The sequence below is a fragment of the Gossypium arboreum genome, chromosome 4 (genome assembly GCF_025698485.1).
Source record: "Gossypium arboreum isolate Shixiya-1 chromosome 4, ASM2569848v2, whole genome shotgun sequence".
Lineage (NCBI taxonomy): Eukaryota > Viridiplantae > Streptophyta > Magnoliopsida > Malvales > Malvaceae > Gossypium > Gossypium arboreum.
The window spans coordinates 13059855-13076945 of record NC_069073.1 but is presented as its reverse complement, the minus strand read 5'-3'; positions in this window follow the sequence as shown (position 1 = coordinate 13076945).

Here is a 17091-nt window from a genome sequence, read left to right as displayed (position 1 = left end):
AAAAAAAAGTTGAGAAAAAGATTTCTTATGGTGATTTTTCAGCCTCCGGTTGTCTTGATTCGCCTTTGGTTCAATGGTTGGCTTTTAAGTGACCCTTCTCAAGCAGAATAAGCTAGTTATAGTGGAAGAGGATGCCTACGACCACCAGCTCTAAGGGTTTAGACCTAAGATTTGGTGGAACTTGACTCTAGCCAATAATCGCTTTTGTGGGACTATCTTCTACTAGATCATCACTTCCCAACGACGAATACCATGCCATTTTGTCTCTTGGAATCACCAACCTCTGATGCAGAAAGCCAACGAACCGATTGTGCAACCTTCCCAAAACGTACAAAGCGACCGTTCCTTACACAAGTTGAAAAGATCACCTATTAAGGGATATGGACGGAAGTGTCAGCCTTGTAATGTGGAGATTCTAAGCCTCATGAACCCTTTTTGGGGAATTTTGACAACCTTTGGCTAGATGGGTTTAGTGGCTCATGATTTTTGGGAAAGAAATAAATATAATGATAATGGAAATTTTATTGAAGAAAATATGGAGAGAACAAAAACTAAGCTTTTTGGGAGAGAAAGTGTTTACAAAAAAAGATGTGTCCAATTTGTGTCACTCCATCCCCTATTTATAGTACTAGAAAATCTAGTCTAGTCTTAATTAAAATCTAAAAGATAAATAAAAATAAATAAAGAAAATTAAAGATAAATGAAAATAAATTCTAAAATTAAATCTCAATAATAATCCTTAATAATAATCCTAATATAATCGGAATTAAAATAGAGTCTTGTGCTATAAATTCTCTTCTTTTGTATTTTTGCCCTAAAAGTCTTCCACACTTTACATTTTCAGCACCACTTCACTCCTATTTCACATGCTAGCCCAATTCATATTTAATTTCATACTTTTTGCCCACAAATTTCTTTTTGCCTTCAATTTAGTCCCTACAAGACAAAGAACCATAAATAGCCCAACTTAGTAGGATCATACTCAAAATAAACATGTAATTAGCACATCAAAATATGACGTTCTAGAGTATTATCAAATTCCCCCTACTTAGCCCATGCTTGCCTTCAAGTATGGCTCCTATCCACTGTGGAAATTAGATCCTGCCATGAAAGAAATATTACTCCAAAGTTTTATAAAAATTAGTCTAAATGCATACGAAAAATAAAGAGAACCCTTAGCTTGATTTAAGTAAAATTGAAAAAATGTTCCAATTAACACACATAAAAATTAAGATCAACTCGGATTATTTCATGAAAATTAGGTAATTTACCAAACCTATCAAGACACCCTATTTGTTTCTACCTTTAGCCACACATTTTATTAATACATCTCTTTTTTTTAAATTAAATTTTTTTAATTAATTAATTAATTTATTTTTGCTTAGGAATATATTGAACCTTTTGACGCGAAGAGAGATGACAACCAAGCACCTTACCCCGGTTACTCAGCCCAACACACTCCTAATTTTTTTTTTCTTAAGAATATATCAAACCTTTTGACGCGAAAAGAGATGACAGCCAAACACCTCACCCCGGTTACTCAGCCCAACACATTCTTAAAAATTAATTTCGGTTGGTGAAGTTTTACCTAATAAGTCACACAACCTTTTGACGCGAAATAGGATGACAACCTAAGCACCCTATCCTGATTTCTCACCTAGTCAAGTCTTAAGCTACACTCATAACCACGGAAACATTATTAGTATTAAAAAAATTTTAATTTTGGAGGACTTAGGAGCAACAATTAAGTGTCAAAAATAAGTTTCAGCAACCACCTTAATTGTCATGAACATATTTAAAGCATGTAATTGTATTAAGTGTCCTCTCTGTATTTAGACTTAATCAAATTTACTAAAAGAAAAATAGGATTAAATCTATTAATCATAATTATTTTAACATAATATAAATAAAACAGTGGAGATGAAATCAATTATAGCAAAATCATAATTTTCTCAGAAGACAAAAATCATGCTTGTAAGTCAAACAGTGAGCAATTCCTGGTAAAAATCTTGGGCATGAAAAGAGGCAGAATATTCTTAAAAAATAAATGTGGGCAGAAACGAGCACAAGGCAGTAGCAATAGTAACACAATAGTAAAATCAGTAGATAAAATGACAAAAATAATGAGGAATGCCTTCCCCCTACTTAAAACACATTGTCTTCGATGTGAAAAGTAATAGTAATAAATATGCTGAAAAGAAAGAGTTTAGAACACTCCCCATGTCGTCACTATCATGTATGCATAGATGCAAGGAAGAGAAGGTTTGGCGTCGCGGGGAGGAGAGGAAGGCGTTCATCGGCTAAGTTGACGTGTTGGGGCACCGGGAATTGATGCCGGTAGCTATTCACGGTGAAGGATGGTTCAATGGCAGTTCGACTTCGGGTTCTTACTATGGTGTTAGAGAAATGGTAGTGGAGGGGTAGAAGGAAGGTGCGGCAGCTAGTGGGAGTTTGGGTGAAAAATGGGATAAGTTTTTAGGGTTTGAAGGTGTATAGGTGGAGTGTTTGGCTGAAGGGTTGATGTTTGGTTGCAAGTTGTGGGTAGTCAGGAGTAGGGATGCACTATTCTTGGTTGGAATAGGATAGGATAAGGGTTAAGGGTTATTTCATGCCAATTTTTTTTAGTTTTTCTCCTTTTTCTCCCTATTTTCACGTCAGTGTGCCTAGATAAAAGAAGAGAAATTAATTATCACCCAAACAAAATAAAGTAATAAATAATAAAATAAAATAAAGTAATGAATAAATAAATAATAAAATAATAAAATAATAAAATAAAAATAAATAAAAATAAAAATTGTGTTGCCTCCCAATAAGCAATTGTTTAATGTCACTAGCTTGAGCCTCAACTAGTATTGGGGATGTTCCAGCTGAATTCTTTCGTTCGTATGGGTTTGGAAATTCTTCTTTTTTATCACAAACACCATATTTGGGTTTAATCATCCTTGCGCCTCTTTCCTTGGTTTCATATTTTCCTCCAAGGGGTTGATCCCTTTTAAGTCGGTAATGGTCTCATCATTCTCCAAAAATGTGAATTTGAGATGCTCGAGAAGTGGTTTTAATTTCAGATCTGGTGCCTGAACAATAGAAGGTAGAAGTTTAGTTTCCATATGAGCCAAGAATTTATTAACAGATTCAAAATCATTAAACATCATTTTAGATTTATCTCTATAAGATGACTCAAAATTTTTTTCTACTAATGAGTCAATTATGTCGACACGGTTTACGTCCAAGACTTCACTTGGGTGGCTAATAGTGCCATAAACGTTCAACTTCACAATCTCCCAGTCAAACTCCATCGTGAGGGTTTCACTTCGTACGTCAATCTTAGTATTTGCAGTACTAAGGAAAGATCGCCCCAACAAGATGTCTAAAGACCCAAGAGCGTTATCCTCCATTTTTATCACATAGAAATCTGCAGGGAAGATAAGCCCATTCACTTTGACTAATACGTCCTCAAAGACTCCCTCAAGATGCACAATGGACCTGTCTACCAACTGAATGATAACACCTATCTTTGTCAAAAAAACCCACATTAAGTGATTCATAAATACAAAAAGGCATGACATTTATGTAGGCCCCTAAATCACATATAGCCTTCTTAATTCCTAAATGGACTATTTTGCATGGTATTGCAAACATGCCCCTGTATTTACATTTCGCTGGCGTTTTTCGTTGTAACACTGCAGATACATTCTTACCAACACTTACCTTTTCATTACCTCTTAATTTTCGTTTGTTGGTGCAGAGTTATTTAAGGAACTTGGCATATCGCAGAATTTCTCTTATGGCATCCAACAATGGTATATTGATCTCGACATTTCTAAATGTTTCGAGGATCTCCTTGTCTTCTTTGCCCTTTCGACATTGATTTAATTGTCCTAGAAATGGAGGTTAAATTTTTGGCAATGGGGGTTTTGCTTGGACCTATTCGTCACTTTCGGGATTTTCCTAGGCGATTTCTTGGCCAAGATTCCTACCAAGAATTGGTTCCAGTACCTTTCCACTTAACAACGTCACTGCATTTACGTGTTGTCTTGGATTAGGTTCTATTTGTGACGGTAGCTTCCCTTGAAAGTTCAAATTCTTAATTGATATGGTTAATTATCTTATAGATGCCTCAATTTTCTGTTGAAAATTAAGCATATTAGCTGCTAATTTATTGACCAAAGTTTCTAGAGAATTACTTGAATCTTGTGGCTATTGTGGAACCTGATTTTGGTATGGCTGGTTACATCATGGATTGGCCTCATAACTCAAGTTAGGGTGGTCCCTCCATCTTGGGTTGTAGGTATTAGCATAAGGGTCATAGTATCGTCACATAAACTAGGGCACGTATCTGTCGTATGTTCAGGTGTAGCACATATTCTGCACAGCCAAACTAGGTTTTCTTTTTCTGCAACAAGAGAATTCAAAATATTAGCAATTCTATCAACCTTATCTTCTAAGGTCAAATTACTTAGTTGGTGAACCCTCCTAGGGGGTTTATAATTGGCTCGGAATTGCTGGGTAGTTGCAGCCATCGCAGAGATCAAATCTCTTGCTTGTTGGGCAGTCATGTTGACCAATGCTCCTCCACTAGCAGTGTCTACCATATTCATCTCCATGGGTTTCAGGCCTTCATAAAAGTACTGGAGAAGAGATTGTTCCGTTATACCATGTTGTGGGCAACTTGTACACAACTTCTTAAATCGCTCCCAATAGTCGTAAAGAGACTCTGATTCTTTTTGCCTTATTCCAATGATCTCCCTTCTTAACTCAGTTGCACGCAATGCTAGAAAAAGCCTATTGATCACGTGATTTCGTGATAGGTTTTAAATATTTATAATTAATCGTTCTTGAAACTAACTATTATCGTGATGTAGGCAAGTGTACCTATCGAACAGTAGTATCGTTTTAGCAAGACTGGATTGTCGAACCCAAAGGAACTAAAAGTACTAGTAATGACTGTCTTCTTATTATCTAGCCTAAAAATAAAGAGGTTTTTATTTTAACTAACTAATTATCTAAACTAAGAATTCACAGAGAATAGAATTGGGGAATTGCTTTTGGGAAAATTGATTGAATTAAGACAATACCTAAGGAAAAATCCACCTAGACTGTACTTGTTATTCTGGCTCCGAATCGGACGATTTATTCATTTAACTTGTTTCGTAGAGATCCCTAAGTTATGTTATTATCCCTATTCAAGACTAATAACGTCTAATCCTAGATTGAATAATTGAGACCTTTCTCTAATTAACACCCTAGGATTGCATTAACTCGATCTATGGATCCCTTATTAGGTTTCACCCTAATTGGCAAAATCTTGTCACCATATGTCTAGGCGCAATCAACTCCGCTTAATTATGACAAATGTACTCTTAGGCAGGTCTATTCCTCCTCTGAATAAGAGCTTATCTTCAATCAGTATCCTGGGATATCAAAACAAGAATTAAGAACACATAATTAAGAACAAGTTAAATATTTATTATACAATTTAGAAAATAATAACAAGATTCGTCTTAGGTTTCATTCCCCTTAGGTATTTAGGGGTTTTAGTTCATAACTAAATAAGAAAAAATCTTAGAATAATAAAGAATACAAAACATAAAGAAAACCCAAAACTCCTAAAAGGGAAATTAAGGAGAGATCTTCAGTATTGACAGTGAATCCGGCTTCTGATATGGATCAATCGGCTTCCTTGGAGTAATTCCTTACTCCCTATTCTGTGTCTTCTTTTTCTTCCTCTTCTAGGGTGTATTTATAGGCTAGCACTCAAAATTAACCTTTTCTAAATTGGACTCAACTTGGGCTCAGCAGGGACACTCCCGTGTGACACGCCCATGTGAATCGTGCTTCGAATCTGCGAAATTGACACGACCATGTGGTCTGCCCGTGTGAGGAGATATAAGCCGTGTTGATTTCATACTTTGGCCGATTTTATCCGGTTTTAGCCCGTTTCTCATTCCTTTCGCTCTCCTATGCTCTCCTAAGTATAAAACATGAAATTAAAGCATTAAGAGCATCGAATTCACCAATTCTAATAAGAAATCATCCATAAAATGCGTTAAGCATCGGGTAAAAATATGTATAAATTACGGTTTATCACCTGTTGAGAAACAAACGAGAAAGATTAGCCCAAGTTGTAATAGATCCAGGAGGTAAGTAAAATAACCATTCCCTAGCAGAATCTGCTAGGGAGAAAGGAAAAGCATGCAATTTGATTTGATCTTCAATTACCCCCTGAGGTTTCATACTAAGACAAACCATATGAAACTCTTTCAGATATTTGTGGGGATTTTTGTTTTGCAACCCACGAAAAGTTGGCAGTAGCTAGATTAAACCTAACTTTAGTTGAAAATCAGTATCCATAGTAGGATACGCAATGCACAATGGCAGTTGTTCTGTCAGAGCTTCGGCCAGTTATTTGAACTATTGGTTGATGTGCTAGATTCGGGTTTTCGTTAACCCTGGCATTAAACATTTCTTCTGGTGAATCGACTTCTACTTTTTCACATTCAAATGTTTGAATAGGGTTTTTGTTAACCCTAGACTCTACTTCGTCGTTGATTCCAATTTCTAGTGGTGGGTTACTATGAGTCCCAACCACTCCTGACTGCTTCTTCCTTAGCTTTGTTTCCTTACAATTAGCTCTCGTAGTCTTTTCAATCTCTGAATCGAACGCAAGAGTACCTGGAGCAGATCTGGTCATAAGAAACAAAAAACAAGACTAGTACGTTGCCAGTCCCCAACAACGGAGCCAAAATTTGATGCAGTCGTTGAAAGCACAAAAAATAAACTATTCCCTACAAAATAATGAAAAAGAACAGTAAAGGGGAAGTAGGGTCGAATCCTCAAGGACCGAATTGCACGAATGCTTGTTTCTCTAAATCTTTGGCAGAATCGTGCCCAAGAAAACCTGTGTTCTTGAAAGAAAAAATAAAAAAACAAAATTTTAAAGTTTTGATCTGAGAGTAAAAAAAAAAAAAAAGGAAATTGAAAGTTGAATTGAAATTTCAGAAATTAAAAGTAAAAATAAAGTTGAGAAAAAGATTTCTTATGGTGATTTTCCAGCCTCCGATTGTCTCGATTCGCCTTGGGTTCAATCTTTGGCTTTTAAGTGACCTTTCTCAAGCAGAATAAGCTAGTTATAGTGGAAGAGGATGCCTACGACCACCAGCTCCAAGAATTTAGACTTAAGATTTGGTGGAACCTGACTTTAGCCAATAATCTCTTTTGTGGGACTATCTTCTACTAGATCATCACTTCCCAACGGTGAATACCACGCCATTCTGTCTCTTGGAATCGCCAATGTCTGACGCAAAAAGCCAACCAACCGACTGTGCAACCTTCCCAAAACGTACAAAGTGGCCGTTCCTTGCACAAGTTGAAAAGATCACATATTAAGGGACATGGATGAAAGCGTCAGCCCCATAATGTGGAGAAGCAATGAATACCCTGTTGAGAAGAATAAGCGTCGATTCTAAGCCTCATGAACCCTTTTTGTGGAATTTTGACAACCTTTGGCTAGATGGATTTAGTGGCTCGTGATTTTTGGGAAAGAAATAAATATAATGGAAATGGAAATTTTATTGAAAAAAATATGGAGAGAACAAAAACAAAGCTTTTTAGGAGAGAGAGTGTTTGAATAAAAAGATATGTCCAATTTGTGTCACTCCATCCCCTATTTATAGTACTAGAAAACCTAGTCTATTCCTAATTAAAATCTAAAAAATAAATACAAATAAATATAGATAATTAAATATAAAAGATAAATGAAAATAAATCCTAAAATTAAATTTAAATAACAATCCTTAATAATATCCTAATATAATTGGAATTAAAATAGAGTCTTGTGCTATAAAATCTCTTCTTTTGTATTTTTGCCCCAAAAGTCTTCCACACTTTGCATTTTCAGCACCACTTCTCTCTTACTTAGCATACTGGCCCAATTCATCTTTAATTTCATGCTTTTTGCCCACAAATTTCCTTTTGCCTTCAATTTAGTCCCTACAAGACAAAGAACCATAAATAGCCCAAATTAGTAGGATCATACTCAAAATAAACATGTAATTAGCACATAAAAATATGACGTTCTAGAGTATTATCAATTATAGACCACCATCAGAAGAATTTGATAATAATTTAGAATATGAGCAGTTTGATTTTTTTCAGTTTTTCACGTGCTGGCCATGATTGAACCATGTTATACCGAGCTAATTAAGCATGTCAAAAATTAAACAAACAGTTCCCCACAACATATTAAAAGATTATATATATATAAAGAAAGTCCCTTGGAGTCTGGAGAGAATATACAGTATCAAAAGCCTTCAATAAGCTCGCCCATCAAACTGATTGACCAGTAATGTGCTTTGCTTTTTTTTAATTGATTTGATATTTTTCGTGTGCTTATAACTTGGGAATTTTTTCTCCTATAACAAACAAAGGGTGACATGAAGACAAAACTAAGAGATTTGATTCTTTGCTTTTCTTTTAGGTTGTAAGTTAAATAGATTGAGATTTAACAACTCCTAGCACATTTAACATCCTGAAGCAAAATTTTTGTTTCACTTTTGGTTGTTATATGGAGAAAAGGAATGTAAGCCATAGATTCTTTTTCCTTTTGACTATTTCCAAGTTAAAATGTTCCATTTCTTTTCTCTTAAGCTTTTCTGTCTATCATTGTTATAGTTTGTCTTCTTTCACCTCTTTTTATTTGAGGGTTTCTGGTTATTCTTTTCTTTTATTGGAAATTTAATTTGGCTTATGTTATCCGTACAAGGGATAAGCATGAGATACAAATATATTTCTGTGGTTTATATTTTCAATTTGGAGGATCATATCTCATATCCTTGTGTTTGTCAGACATAATTATTTTAACAAAAACTACGAGTCCCTGTAACATAGACTTCTAACATTCATGTCTGTTACAAGTTGGCTAACCATGCAGTTGAAGGAGTCTTGGCACATGCAGATTATGTTTAGTTGCATGCTAGTTTTGGTTAGTTCATTTGTAGCTTAATTTTGTTAAGTTTTAACTCTAGTTTACTAATGCAATGATGTTTTAGGTGTTGATTGACTTGATTTGTTAGTTCTCTTTATGTTCAAGTCACCTTTAAACAAGTTTCCATAATGTTTAGTGGGAGTGGTTGAAATTTGCTTAATGTAACTTTTGGTGGAATGAATATAGATGAATTTTTGCTTGTTTTTGTTCCTCTGTTTTTTGTTTCTCTCTTCGCAAAACATCAATAATTGGTATCAGAGTCTATTGTCTTTGAGGACCATTGTTTTTGTTTCTTGTTAAGAAAGATAGAATTTGTTTCTCTTTATTGTTTTTGGTAACATATCATCAGGAAGTTTCTTACCCCTTTCACCTCCTATCTTCATTGCAGAGAATTGCCACATTTGGGTAACAAAGATTAAGACTTACCTCCAATCTTACGACTTATGGGATATGGTTGAGACAGATAGGGAGCCACCATCCTTGAGAGCAAATCCAATCATTTGTCAAATCAAGCAACATAGTGATGATTGTGCCAAGAAATATAAAGAAAATTCATCCTTGTAGAATGGTATATCAGATGTGATCTTCACCAGAATTATGGCCTATGAGACTCCCAAACAAGCTTGGGATAAGCTGAATAAGGAGTTTTAAGGCTTACAAAAGACAAGGCAGTAGCAACAACTCATCAATTTGAGGAGGGACTTTGAGAACTTCAAGATGAAAGAGACTAAGACTCTCAAGTAGTATTCATATAACAACCTATTACCCAATTTGATCGTTGAGTTTGAGTAATGGGATGTCACATTCGTTGTCGGAGTAACAGGATGTCAGATTTTTTTCGAAGCAACATTGTCAACATTTCATATAAAATAAACTTGTACGATGATAAACATACACTTCAATTCTATTTAAACCGAGCATTGATGTACCTAAATTGGAAGTCCGAGCATGAAATATGACTAAATTGTAAATACTTTTGTTTGGTACTGATACTTTATTGAAAAATTGGTATTGATACCAAAAAGTGAATCTATTTATTTTTACAAAATTTGTTCCCAAACAAGGGTATCGATACTTGGCTTCTTGGTACTAATACCTTAAGGAAATTATTGATACCCATTTAAGTATCAATACAGTTTTGGCATTCTTTTTTTTTTATTTGAGAGAATTATTCAAATGGTCACGTATCGATACCTAATGCTAGAGTATTGATACTTTATTACTAAAATGTCAAAAAATTCCTTTAACATGCCCATTTCATTTAACACACTTAACATTCAAATGGTACCTCTAGAACTGTAAACCAAGTAAAATTCAACCACAATTCTTTCATACATCTTATACCAAAACCAATTTACATCATTCAAAATCTAATAATACAAGTCATTCTATCAAGCATTTCAAGCTTCCAAATCGACTGTCATTTACTTATCTCCTATTCTATTCAACTATCAAGACATACATCAATCATAACATGTTTTATATTCACTTCTAAACTTCTAACATATCTTTCATACATTAGTACCTTAAAAATTTATTTGATCATGCCAATTTTAACATAAACATAGCTTAACACATTATTCAATCATTCTACTAGCATAATCATTCAAGATACTTATCTACTTAAATATATATATCCTCACACCCATTTCACATATCAAGCATAAACACAACACATTAATATACATATAATTCATACCACCATCTACTAGCATTAACATATGCATATACCATATCAAAATATCAATTCATTCATCAACTTAGCATTATATAAACATAAGACTCCTTAGATGCATGCCACCAATATAATAAAACATCACCAACATGATAAGTTTGGGATCTTGGCTGGATGTTGATATCAACAAGTGTACAAGATCAAAATTTAACTTGTACATAGAAAACAAAACTGTACGCTGAGTATAACTCAATGGTATTTCAATAATCCAAATATTAAATCATTCTATAAATCATACAAAAGCAATGAATTGAAGATCATAAGGTGCATATGTCATTCAACTATTAAACTATGTTATTTTATCATATTTACAATCATTTCATCATTTAATACATTTATACTGTAGTTGACATCACAAAAAGTATATTGTCACATTTATATTTCAATTCCGATTTTTCAATATCAATCATCATCATAAATATTTGTCCCAATTCATTATTTCATTTTACATTTTAAACTCTCTATTAATCTGACTCAGATTCGGATGAATACATGGATCCAACCAATCACACCAGCTTGACAACTAGTGCTTATTGGATAAATCTGAAATAGTCATTATGCCTAACGCTAGTCGATATAACCTAAAATAGGTGTGCCCAGCACTCATCAACTTGTAGTCGTAATAACATTGAACTCTTCCTATCTTATGGCATGCCAACTATATTTGACTCTACTCAAACAATTAATAGGGTAACCATTCTTGATTTCCATTATAAGCTAATTTCTCAATTAAATAAAATATGTTCATTAGCCAATCATTAATACATATACATGTCAACATAACTCATCTCAATTCATATTTAATTTTGCATTTACATCATTATACAATAATCTCAAATCTAATTAATTTAGTCTTTACTGTAAAAAATTAATCAATTCAAATAGGTTTAGCTCAAATTATTAATTTCAACTCACCTTATGATCTTACCAAGCAATAAAATTCATAATTTTAGCAATTGAAATGGTTTCAGATTATAGAGATACAAGTCGTAAACTCCAAGATATTCATTGACGACTGTCTTTTCCTTTCTTCTTTGAGAAATTTGGGTCAACGTTAGCTACGAATTAACATAAACATACCAAATCATCAATATACAAACAAATTCACACTCAATTTAAACTTTAAGAAACTTTTATAATTTATCCAATTTAGTCCCTAAAATAGATACTAACATAACTTTCAATCAAGAACTCATATTTTCAATACATTTGCACTATAGTCCAATTGTGACTTTGTAATTCTCATTTCTTCCACAAATTTCAAAATTTGTGCATTTTATTCCCTATTATGTGAAATTAACAAATAGCTTTGCAATTTAATCCTTTTTCACTCCTACGCTTGTAATCTATCAATTTAATACCTAAATCTTCAAGATAACATCAATGACATTTTTCCAAAACTTTAACAGTTTCGAAAAATAATATATGGGTCAGTTAGATTAAGTTACTGGGATTTCAAAAATATAAAAATTACAAGAAAAGGACTATATTGAAGTCACCAATTTAAGCTTCAAATATCAAACCCTTAAGTGCCAAAATATTCTTCTCCAACCTATGGAGGTTCAACTTTGAGAGGATAAAGAGAAAATAAATGTTTCTCTTTCTCTTCACGAAGCTAATAAATTTCCATTTATTTTATTTTCTTTTCATTAAAATTTTAATGAAATCAATTTATCACCCATCCACTATGCATGTTGAAATGGAATAATTTTCATTTTGACAGTTGCTCTTTGTTTGTAATTAACAATTCTCTAGAAATTGAACTTTTACTACTTTTACAATTTAGTCTTGTACCTAATTAAACACTAATTCGTAAATAATACCTATCCAAAATTTAATTCACTTCTAATATAACCCCATAAATATTTAAAATATATATATTTACAGCCTCGATGTATGAAAAAGGGACCCCGAAACCAAATTTTTCGACACCACTAACTTTTGGGTCATTACAATTCAAACAGGATTATGGTTGTTTTCAATAAGATTATACTACTTGGAGACCAATTTAGTGATAGCAGAATTGTGGAGAAAGTCATTATAACTCTCCTTAGAAAAATGAGTCAAAAATCTCATCTTTGGAAGACTCGAGAGATCTGTCAACAACCTCTTTGTTAGAGTTGATAAATGTCCTCTATGTTTAAGAGCAAAGGAGATCAAGTAGGCAAGAGGAGCACTCTAAAGGTACATTCCAAGATAGGAACAAGAAAGGTTCGAGTTCCTTAAGAAAAAAAGGCTAGAAGCTGGAATGAAAGAAGGGAGAAGCAAAAAAGAGACAATAGAAAAAAGAAGTATTCACAATGCTCTCACTACAAGAAGACCACACACTTGGAGAAATATTGTTGGTTCAAGCAATACTTTTAATAGAGAGCCTGTAAACAACTTGGACATAAGAAAAGAGTATGTAAAAACAAAGGACGGTAGTAGAATGTGCAAGCTCAAGTTGTTGATGGAAATCAGGCTTAGGAGGAACAAGTGTTAACTACTTCATGTTTTGCAACCAGCAGTAGAGTTAAGGACTAGTTGATTGACAGTGGCTGCACAAATCATATGAACTCAGATGAAACCTATAACACCCCTAACCCATCTTCGTTGCCGAATTAGGGTTACGAAGTGTCATAGTACATTTTGAAACATTTAAGTTCAAAAAAAAATATTCAATTTAAATTCTATCATTCATATAAACATTTCGTTTATAGCATAAAATACAATTACGAGCCTTAAACTGGGCTTATGGGGACCTAGAAATAATTTAGGAACATTCAGGGACTAATTTGAAATAAAATAGAAAAAATTGGAAAAACTTAAAAATTTTGAAAACAGGGGTTACACTGCAGTGTGTCCAGGCCGTGCAGCCAACTGTGTGACCGACCGTGTAACTTTCGAAATGTCGTAGGCCGTGTGCCATGTAACACTTCTTAACCCATCTCTATTTTTAGATTAGGGTTACGAAACGTTATTGTACAAAATAGAATCTTAAACTTCAAAATAGAACAATAATTCAACTTAAGTACGAATTTCTAATAACTCATTCCAATTATAGCAAACATACACATTTGGTCCTTAAATCGAGCTTTCGGGGCTCTAAAAACAATTTAGGAACCATTAGGGATCAATTAGAAACAAATTAGAAATTTTTAGAAAACATGAAAAGTTGGAATACAAGGGTCACAAGGTTGTGTGGCATGGCCGAGTGACATAGCCCAGACCATGTGAATATTTGAAGTAGGGATACATGGCCGTGTGCTCCAAATTTAGCCCCTAAAACAAGCCATTTCAAAACCTATACTTGCATACTAAAACACACCTTTCCCATACATATTCATATGACCAAAACACACTTTAAACACATACAAAACATACCAATTCAACCATCCTATATGTTCTAACCAATATGCCATTCAAAGACACCATATTTCAAACACTTAACCTAAATCAATTTAACATCATAAGTTCAATCATTTAACATACTTCAAATATACCAAATATCCACATCCAAAAACATATTAATCAACAATTTCCTCCTAACTTCAGAAGGCCATGCACAACCATTAACATTTTATAAATACACTTCATATATAAACCATCAACAAAAGCATTAAGGCACACCAAGGCTTGGCATAGTCCAATATATACCAAATAGACATACAACCTATACATGCCACTTATAACCATTTAAATATATATTCAAAAGCTACCCAAGTGGATCGATGGATAATATGATCATACTCCGACAAAGATTCCAACTGCTCGAGCTTTCTGATGATCTACAAAACAAAGAAAACAGCTATATAAGAAATTGGTGCTTAGTAAACTTGTATAAAGGAACTTAAACTTACCAATTGCATTAAATTAATCAACCATGAATAATTCCATTTAGTCCTAGACCAAATTTCCTTTTTCCTAAATACCATACCTCACAAGGTTAGTAGGTGAAGCAATACACATATAAATCCAACCTAATCGAGGCATAAAACATACCAAGCATTTCAATTTCACCATTCATCTATCATATAACTACCATATACCTTCATTTTATTTTAACTATACTTATCAAATATTCTATGTCCTTACTTTAAGTCATAGATCATTTCATATAGTCATATACTCTGTAAAGCTTTAATTGCCCATTCATATCACGAAAAGAATTTCACTATATAAATCATTCATCCACATAATTCAAATGTTACCTTTTTAATCTAAATACATCAAAACAACCTCTATTTCAAATGAATTTTCCATACCATAAATCACATTTACTCAAAGTAACAATCCATACATGTAACTAAGAAACTCATTATAATATCTTTCACTTACCAATACTATAAATATGCCATAATATATAAGCACATAAATGGATTGTAATTCAATTATTTCATAGCTCGATGAACTAGTAACTTGACTCGGATACTCGGTTAACCAACCAAAACACCGAAACTCTCAAATGCGCTAACAATCCAAGAACACACTTGGGCACCTAGTGCCAAGCCTAAAGGCTTTACATCTATCCTTGGAACACACCCGAATCACTATAATATAACGCGATCGTTCGCAACAAATGTTTAACTTCGGTATATTTAGTAAATAAGAATAAAATAGAATCGCCATCTCAACGTTAATCAATCCTGTATAGTGCGCGATAATACCTATTGGCATGTCAATCATATCCTAAGCATTTACAACGTTCAACTAAGCATAAATTCGTTACTTTTATACACATTCATCATTCGGAAGCACTTCATCATTTTCGTATGTTTACAACAACTCCATTACATTCATATCAGTAGTGTGAAATCACAAAAATGCTATCACCAACTATTCATTCTCATATGTACTCATTTGTAATAATCAATTTCCAATAATAATAAATGATATTTCTTAAAAATATAATCAACTAACTAACAAACAATGATATAATAACAAGATATTTACATTTGCATATCAAAACACTATGAATTTACCTTAAACAAAGTAAACATTTAAAAAGACAATCTATAATTCTTAATCACCAAATACAATTTCACCAATCACATTAGTAATTGTTCACATATCCTTTAATTTGATTAGTTTCTCTAGTTGATCCATAATAATAATTTAAACATAGCATAAATATCTATTTCCATTCATCCAAAATGTAAATAATGATTTCAATCCTTATACGAACTTACCTCGATAAATACAGTTGTAAAAACAAAGCCAACGACTAATCCAACACTTAGCTTTTCCTTGTTTTAAATCCGATTACATTGTTTCCTTGATCTAATAATTCAACCCAATTAATACATTTCCAGCATTCTAACAAGTAGTTTTATGCAATTAAACCCTTCTATTATCAATTTACAAATTTACCCCCAACCTTTTAACTTTTATAAAATTTAGTCCCTAAACCTAAAACATGCAAATTTACAATTTTTAGCTCAAATTCATGTTAGGAGATTTTACCTAGTCTTATAACAGCCCATATTTATCATCAATTCGTAATATTTCCTTGAATTTTACCATTTTCATAAATAAGTCCCAAAACCTTAAAATCATCAAAAATCAAAATAACTTTATTCAACAACCAAACTTATTATTATATTAATCAAATTCAAAACACAACAAAACTTATTCATGGTAAGCCCATAAACTTTAATAGTTTTACAAATTGACCCCGAGTTAGCTAGATTAAGCTAAATCGATCACAAAAATATAAAAATACTAAAAATGAAATTAAAATCAGTTACATGCAAGAAATAGTAAGAACCAAAATTTCTAAGCTAAATTCCATGGTGTTTCGGCTAGAACAAAACCACTTTGAGAAGATGATAGTCATCTTTTCTTATTTGTTTGTTTTATTTATTATTAAATTACCTTTTTAACCTTAATAATTTAGTTAATAAACAATAAGTCTTTGTCCACAAATGTCCACTATACATTTATATGGTTTAATTACTATCTAAGTCCATTTTTTTATATTTCTTTAACCATTTAACCCATTTAACTAATAGAAACCCACTTTTGTAACCTTTATGATTTAGTTCTTTTTAATTAATTAACCAACTAAACACTAAAATTTCTTAACCAAAGTTTAGTATGACCCTAATAACACTCTAAAAAATCTAATAAAATATTTACTGGCTCATTTATAAAAACGATGTCTCGATACCTCATTTTCTAAAACTACTTGACTTTAAGGACATTCCACTTGAACCTAATTATTTTTTCAATTAACAAAAATCATTAAATCAAATTTTAACATAATTTTGTATTTGACTCATAAATTTAAATAATAATATTTACGGACTCACTCGTCAGATTTGTGGCCCCAAAAACAGTGTTTTCGACACCACTAAAAAATGGATTGACACATGCCAAGCTGTGTAACATTCAA